General features: G+C 37.6%; 1 non-coding gene across 1 annotated transcript; it reads left to right on the top strand.

Moving 5' to 3' along the window:
- The first annotated feature begins 3,329 nt into the window (after positions 1–3,329).
- LOC115803235 (U6 spliceosomal RNA) lies at positions 3,330–3,433 on the top strand. Its single transcript, XR_004023920.2, has one exon. It is a non-coding gene; the product is annotated as a U6 spliceosomal RNA (small nuclear RNA).
- Positions 3,434–9,055: the final 5,622 nt, after the last annotated feature.

Genomic DNA, 9,055 nt, shown 5'->3' with positions numbered 1-9,055 from the left:
GGGAAAAACAGTGCTGTTTTTTTTTTAACAGTGTGGGTTTTTCAAACAAGTGCAAATAACTGCAAACTTTATTAGATTAATCCTCTTAACATCCTTATGAAAAAGTATCATTAAATATCTTGAGTTCCCAATATGCAGTAGAACTAGGGAGTAAAATCACACAGCATAAAATAACATTCCCAGATGGGCCATAAAATGTTAACTTCTTTAGAGAAACGATGTCATATGAATCTAAAATATGAAAATAAAATTTCCAAGTAGGAGCCTGTCTTGATTGTGTAATCTAAAAGAACAGCCATAATTCCAAACTCGTAAGAGCAAAACCAAGTCACAGTGCTCATTTTGAACAATACACCTCTAATCATCAAGTTTTATTCAGCACTGAGTGTATGCGCATCAATGTGCCCACAGAAATAAGATATATTATGGACATACATGCCTGACATTTTACAGTTTATCTGTAAATACTTTCATCGGCACCGTTTGATTTGATAATGCGAGACTGGTCTAAGGTAGCAGTTTACAGTTTGGGGTCTGGACCCAGGATATTTAAGATCAAATCCCCCTTGGATACATATGAGCCATGGGAGGTTGTGTACGTTCTCTGTTACCTCATCTGTAGGACGGGGATGGTTCTCATGTCCACCTCATGGGATTACTGAGAGGATTAAAAGTATCAGTAATCAGCACGGTGCCCGGCATGGAGCAAGGACTCCATGAATGTGGACTCGTTGTTGTCGTTCATTTGTTAAGACTCTAGGACAGGCTTTTCTGTACACAAGGCTGCTTCTGACCTACAGAAATTCCTTGAGGCAGTGCAGACAACACTAACACACGTGAAGCAGAAGTAAGGACCCAAACTTGGCATAGTTAGCAGTTTGCAACACCTGTGTCTTGTGCTGATCAGTGTGGCTGGAGATGCTTGGAGAGGAGAAAACAAAGGATGGAAGAGCGATAGGCTTCACAAAATGAGCAACACTTCAGTCATACGTGTGTACACACAGTGGGGAGAAGACGGCAGATTCGTGGCAAGGAAGTACAACATGATGGGAGAACAGAACAAATGAGAACAGTGCATCCAGGGGCTGGAGGAGAGAGGGGCCATGAAGCAGACCTTGAGAGAAACAAGTGGAAGGTTTTTATTCCATGTGATGAAAGATGTTCAAAGACGGCTGTTTTGCAGTTGTGTGCACAGGGGAGCAAAACGCTTACAGTGACCTTTTGGAAATGCAGTGACTCTTTATCTACACACAAGAGGCAGGCTCTAAGATAGTTCATGAACTCAAACTTGTGTCTAGTCAAAATCAGCCTGGAATCGACAGCGAGACAGTGAAATACAACATGATCAATGAGGAGCATGGGAGCTCTGCATTTTCCTTCTCAGGCTCACTAGGGCGTATGCTCAGAGTAAAATGTTCGTGTTATTTAAATCTTTAAAATAAATGCACTATTTATTCTCTCTCTCTTTTCCTCTCCATCTCTCTCGAACTTAAATATACGTATAAATGTCAAGAGTCCACTTTATTTGTCTGGCAGCAGGAATTAAGGAAAGAGTAGACGTGAGAAGGCCTAGTGTCCACAGGACTGTGGGTGGCGAGGGCCAGAGCCAGCAGCGCCCTTGGGAGAGGAGGGGGAGGGGAGCTGAGCTAGATCAGCCGACAACCTTGTACCCTAAACACGGAGAAAGGGGTAAGTGACAAAGATCTTTAAAAAGAATAAAGAAGGCTTTCTCCAAGAGCATAAGTGTTGACACTATCGGCAGACACAGGAAATTCGGAGAAGAGAACATATTTGTCAAAGGTGAGGCTCAGACATTCAGTCTGGGAGAAGCCAAGTCTGACTTTACTATGAGACCCTTAAGCAGATGTTTTCTGGAAGCAGTTATGGGACATGTGGCTAAGACTCCACAGACAGGATGGGATTCAGACATGTCTTTCATAGCCATTGAGACAAAAGCTTGGTTTAAACTTCACTGACGCTGATTGTTAAGTCTCCAGCAATCAGATGGGTCAGCGAATCAAAGTTTATATCTCAAAATTAAAATGTTTGTCTTTATACAAAGAAAGGTTTTCCGCTCCAGTTCCACGTCAATCACATAATCAATTCTCCTCCCAAACCCTGTTAGTTTGGACAAAATGGAAACTGGTAAGAAAGCACAGATGACTTAGTATTACTCATGTGTAGGATTTGTAAAATATCTTATGGGAATCATGTTGATGGTGGGTCAACAGCACTGACTTTTTCCTATGAGGAAAAATCAAGTAGGGTAAGAAATATGGATTTTCACCTGCCTTGTATTATTTTATTGGCCACTATACCATTTCAATGAAAACGGAAAAATCAGGACCATGTTCTCTCTTTGCCATTATATGAAGAATGGCTGAATCTTCAGCTCATCACAGTGTTGAGTACAGATTTCTAATTAAGATGTCCAGATTCACACTGAAAATAGGGAGCACATTCTAGCACCATTAGAAATATCCACAAAGCTACGGAGAGAGTCAGGATTAAAGCTGGCAAGAGTGCGTCATGAAGGCAACACACCATACGCTCTGAAGACTAAATTTCCACAAAAATATTTTATTTTATCAGGATTTTGGCTATCTATGCATCAAAGAATTCAATTTTTTTTTTTTTTTTTTGCGGTACACGGGCCTCTCACTGTTGTGGCCTCTTCCGTTGCGGAGCACAGGCTCCGGACGCGCAGGCTCAGCGGCCATGGGTCACGGGCCCAGCCGCTCCGCGGCATGTGGGATCTTCCCGGACCGGGGCACGAACCCGTGTCCCCTGCATCGGCAGGTGGACTCTCAACCACTGCGCCACCAGGGAAGCCCTATCCAACTTAATTGTAATCAAATAATTGACTCAACGGGGTTCTAAATAACGCCTGGGTAAAATACTGAAAAAATGCACTTAAGTAGGATAAACACAAAGTCAAGTCTCAGGGTGTGTAGAACCAAGGCTACAGATCTTACCTAAAATGAATTAAAGTAAGCTCTAAAGTACAGCGAGGTATTTATCTAAGGCAGCAGCGTGAAATCTGAAATGTCCCTCAGAGCAACCCTAGAAATTGTTTGAAGATTAGACAGAGATTCTGCTTCTCACTCATTTATGAATTCAGTGTTAGGTTTCCGAGGGTTTGTTTTTTTGTCTTTGTTTTATCCAACATACTGGAAAGCGCTCCTGCTTCTATTCCTTATGCTTCTTTCTTTAGCATCATTCTATTCACCCCTCTCTCTCAAGCTCATGAAAACTGATGTGAAGGATATGCCTCAAAACCCATTAAATGATGTCAATGTGAATATCTGTCTATTTAAAAGTACATGTTGGTGCTCCTTCAGTAATGCAGACACTGAAATTCAAATGACAGAGAAGGTTAGCAGGTAGCCCGCAGAAGGATGACTTGCAAATTCACGAAGCATTCGATATTTTTGTCAAATATATTTCAACAAAAATAAAGTGCATATTCAATAGAATATCTGTTGAGAGAATGAATAGATGTCCAGGTGAATAAACTTACTGGAAATTCTAAGCCGCCAGTTTCCTCTAGGGAAAATGGAAGTAACAACAGCACCCTCCCTACCTCATGGCAAATTTTCTGTGATGCCAAGGAGGTGTAGGCATGAAAACTTTTTGTAAAATCTCAGGTATGATCTAGTTACTCCATGAACATTTTAGGGATCATAATTGGCAGTAATAATCAGCTTTTAAAACTCTCAGGATTTTTATTTCATCAGATTGAATAGTTCAAAATTTTATAAAATTCTAGTTTTATGATCCTTTGTTTGTATCTAGTATTTTTTTAAGACATAGTAAGGTACTGATTTTTTTTTTAAAGCAAAAACTGACTCACTCACATTTTCCTAAAATTGTATCAGGTGCTTTACTTAAAAGGAATGTGTTTCAATCAGGCCAGGCCCAGGTCAAGTGCTGAAGGCTGTGAAAATAGCACAGGCAACCTGTTGTCCTCTATATGCCCTTTTTAGTTTATTCTCATTTCTTAGCGAACCATGGCCCTTCCTGTCAGGAACAATAACCTGCTCATAAATGAACTGAAATTAATGCAGTGACGACAGTAAGCATTATTATTATTATTACTGTTTTTTTTTTTTTTTTTTTTTTGCATTTCAACCTAAAAGATGGGGCTTGGGAAGATAAATAGCTTTACACAGAGGACTAGATTTTAAACCATGGTTTTAACAAAGTAAGAGCAGTAGAGAATAGACCATTTGCTGCATCAGCCTTTGTCCAAACCTCACCATATACACACCATTGTCTAACAATGTTGGATTGATCTCCTGCACCTCAGAAGATGAAGCTTGCCATTTTAAATGGGTTGCTGTGACACACTGCTAGTTTGTACAGGATGCTGTATTCCAACCTTGGGCATTCACAAAGCATTCCGACTATTATTTTCTGGTGTTTTTGAAATCGTAAAGTTTTGTTTTATATATATTCAACGAAGTTTTCAGCTTGTATAAATGATTTCATCCTTTTCTTATGGTACCAATCACACCAGAAAGTTTATGATGATACATTTTTAGTTTCATTGTATTTTCAATGAGAATGAAACTATAATAATTCAACAACAAAAACACAATTGGTTAAATAAAACCTGAAGAAAAAAAAAGAAAGAAAACTTTTTCATTACTTTCTAAGCATATTATTCCAAAAGGGTTGAGGTAGCTTTAGAGGCTATTCAAATATCTTTTTTTTTCAAATCTTGTAATCTAGAATAAAATTTTTCTAAGGACAAGGTTTCTTACAATGTTTGTAGAAACTGGCAGAAAAGAGCCTGATGTGTTCATAAGATTTTCATAACGTTCGTAAGATTTTAAAAATCCAAACTTTATATATAAACCAAAGGATTCCAAACCGTAACTCAAGAAACAGACGGAGAATCTTAAGGTCTTCCCAATAGCTCTTGGACCTAAGGACTGACCAATAATTATCTTCCCCATTTTAAATGTCATGTGTGTCAACACTTAGAATATGCTCCTACATCTGGTTACCACATCTCACAAGGAATAAGAAAACTTCAGTTTGGGAGACCAATGTTAAATACTCAGGAAATTCACAAGACAATTGCTAAATATAGTCATTATAAGTGATTAAATTATGTAAACAAAATTAAAACAATTATATTAAAAATAGAGGTAGTAACTACTCAGATCACATAAATTCCTAATTATTTTACTGTATTTGGCATTTCTCTGCACTCATGAGGTATCTGTCTGGTGGAAATATTAAACAAGAGAGGACTACTGCACATCTCTTCCCAATGCCATGTCCAGTGACACTATGTGGATAGCCAGGAATTGGTCAACACGGAAAAGTTTAGACCAAATAGATTAGAAAATGCTATAAATTGAGCTGTTCCCCCCAGAGGACTGGTTGTGAACCATTTATCAGCACACCACTGAGCTGATCTAGAGAAAGAGATCTAGAGAAAGCTCCCACTCCATTTCCATAATCAACACCGCCTTTTCTGTGGCGGTGCTCATATGTGCATGTCAGCATTCTTCTAAACTGGGGGGCATTTCAACATGGTGTCAGGGGTTATTTTAAGTTGAAAGAAAAATAAAATATTTTTAAAGCACTTTCTTGAATATCGTTTTTGTGCCTTGTCTTTCTTCTACTGAAAACATTTTCATACTTTAATACCTATAATTATTTTATGAGGTTGTCATCCTTTTTCCTCATGTGGAAACTGAGACAAAGAAGTTTAATAATTTACCAAGGCCCTACAACTAGTAAATTAGATTCACACCCAGGACTTCAGACTTCCAATTTTTTTTTTCAAATAAATTATATCTGCTGTGCTTATTAGCTTGATATCAAAATATTTTGCCCCAAATTTTAAGATGTAAAGGATATTCATTAATTTTAAGCTAGCAGTTTGCTTATTTTTATTTGATGCTATTTACTTACTTAAAATGTGACAGTATTAGGATACTATGTTTTAGAAAATTTAGAAAAATGTACAGTTTTGGCTTCACATAAGCAAAAACCATGACCTAATCTCATGTGGACACATTCAAATTAATAGGTTAAAGCCACATGTATAAAGTTTATTCTATTTAAATTTAATGATGGCTTATTATAAATATGGAAATAAGCAACTTTATATATTTTTCTTCGGAATGACTAATACTTAACATTCTTATTTAGATGTAGATTTTGGAATTTTTCCTTTCTTGCCAAATGATGTGCATATATTCTAGCTTCTTTACATGCTATCTGAAATCAAGACTGCACTATCCTATTCCTTTATTTTGATCTCTTTTGAACCCAGTTTCAGATAATGACATATAAGGTAAATATAGTCAGAACATTACTGCAGCTGGGCAGACTCACCCTCATTCTGAATGACACAGATCATATTCCAAACTGGCTCTAGGATTCCCATCAAAGCATTTATTATATTCATCCTTGCTACATATTTTATGCAGTCCCATATTCTTTATTTGGATTCATAGCAATGTGGAGAAGAACTTGGCCAAATTTTACCCTTAAACTATCTTTGGATAAAGTGCAGTAAGCAAGGTCATTTTGGAACCAACAATTCTAGATTTGGACAAAACTTCACTTAAAAAGATCAACATCGTGGGAATGTAAATTGGTGCAGCTGCAACAGAAAAAAACAGTATGGAGGTTCCTCAAAAATATAAAAATAGAGCCACATGATCCAGCAATCCCAATTCTGGGTTCATATCCAAAGGAAATAAAATCGCTACCTTGAATAAATCTGCACTCCCATGTTCACTGCAGCATTATTCACAAGAACCAAGACATGGAAATGAATGGATAAAGAAAATGTGAGGATGTAATGTGCAGCATGGTGACTGTAGTTAATAACACTGTATTGTATATTTGAAAGTTGCTAAGAGAGTAGATCTTTAAAGTTCTCATCACAAAAATAGTGGTAATTTTGTGAGGTGATGGAGGTGTTAACTAACATTATTGTGGGAATCATTTTGCAATAAACGCTTGCATCAAATCATCACCTCGCACACTTTAAACTTATACAACATTATGTGTCAATTACATCTCAATAAATCTGGGAAAAAGAGAAGGATCAACATAATTCAAGCCTGCTTTTTGAAGTAAAAACAAGAGACCTATTCATTATAAATTAATTTACTAGGTTCATTATAGAAACTATGTGGGTGGATTTTGGAAGCCAGTATCTTGATGACATTTTTTACAGGGACATTTAAGTTGACTGATAAAATCTGATTCCAAGCTTGCTAAGTGAAGCCATTATTCTTATTTTCTACCTAAAAGAGTGGCTACAAAATAAAGTTGTCTCAGGGCCAGTTTCACTCACTATGTTGAATTTAATGACTCAGCAGTCTAATTGTCCTTTCCACAGTAGAAATCCCTTAAAACTGTTTTACACATCATTACATTATCATTTGATGCTAAGCTTGGGCTTGTTTCTATAAAATCAGGGTGTGGCTCATCCATCTGAGTTCTGGGTTTCATGGATAATGACAGTGGCTTGGAATACTCTCTGGAAAAGCACTAGTAGAAGATCTGTCTTTCACAAGTAGCAGTGTGACCTCAGGGAAGGGCCTCAAAGTCCCTAAACTTGGTTTTACTTTTGCAAAATGGGAGGTGAGACCACATAAATTACTAGATCAGCTTCTGGCCTGGTTCCTTCTATTTGGTGGTCTAGCGAGGAATTTCTAAAGGAAGTGTCTTTTCCATATCCTTGTATAAATTTATTCAAATGTATGAAGAGGAGTGTAATTGTTGAAATGTGAGTGAGGGGATAAAGAATTATAATGAAGCACATTACAATATAAAACATCCATTATGAATCTAATAAAATACAGGATCCCATTCATATTTAAAGCTATGACTGCAAATGCGACCTAATCATGCTTCTCTCCTTGAAGTACCTGTGCAGTGTTGGGGACCTTACATCCTGGTGTGCCCGGGAATTGTCCCAATTTAGACCTCCTGTTGTTGTGTCTAGCTTAGCATTTATACCAGACCAAAAAGAGTCCCAGTTTGGACAATCAAGTATATGGTTACCCTGTATATGGCAGATGAAGAAACTGTCACCAGCTGTCACCTGTTCATAGGCTGGATAAGACTGGAGAGAGCAAATGTCTACTTCTCTACTATCACAGGGTAGCCATATCTAAAGGGAAATCAATTCTGTTTCTAATTTAAGTCTATGAAGCTTAATTTACCTTTCAAATAAATTATGAAAGTAGGGACATTATTGAGAAAGCTATAAAAACTGAGGCTTATTTATAATAGGCAATTGTTTCCGTTTTTATTTTCTTGCAGATATTCTCTGTGTAAACGCTATTTTTCTTCTGGCTTAAACAGACTGGTTTCTTAGGTAACCCTTTGAGGAGTTCAGCCAGTACGCAGAATTGTTTACCTGCTAGTTTGCTGTGAAAGCCACATGCTGGGCTGGTGGCACCTTCAGCCCTGCCACTCTAATTAATGGCTGATGGCCTTTGGAAACAAACAGCTATTTGGAAAACGGCAGGGCCCTGAGTTACGGTAAAGTCCAACCTGTAAAAACACTTGACCTCTGCTTCACTTAAGACTCTCCCAGAGAGGAAGAGATGGCGTGGTTTTGGAAGTCCATCTTGGTCCTCCATCCGCCAGGACTGGGGTTTCCATTACCATGGTGATGAGAGATCACTGCACCCTGGAGTCAGTTTCATTCCCCACCTTCTACTAATCCCTGTTGCTCCTTTTCTGTTTGTTCTCCTTGCTTATCTAAACTTTAAAACTTCTACCTTTTATATCTCAAAACTTTTAGTATAACCCAAATGGATTTCCTTGCTCACTGAATCTGCTTCTTGCTGTTTATAAAGATGTTCAGTGTGCTGGAACCACTGAACATTGAATCCGTTGAACTGTTTTGAAGTATTTACAGCACCTTTATATTGAGATATAATAAAAGGACATGAAAATGCCAGGCATAAATTGAGCACAATAAATACTTGTTATATGAATAAGTCGGTGAACACAATAGTACATTTTTATCCAAAATCACAAATATTGTCTCTTTTATTTTGAAATG

This window comes from Delphinapterus leucas, chromosome 21 (assembly GCF_059928025.1).
Source record: "Delphinapterus leucas isolate spDelLeu-1000000601 "Yukka" chromosome 21, BTC_Dleu_Yukka2, whole genome shotgun sequence".
Lineage (NCBI taxonomy): Eukaryota > Metazoa > Chordata > Mammalia > Artiodactyla > Monodontidae > Delphinapterus > Delphinapterus leucas.
This window is presented reverse-complemented; position numbering and strand designations above follow the sequence as displayed.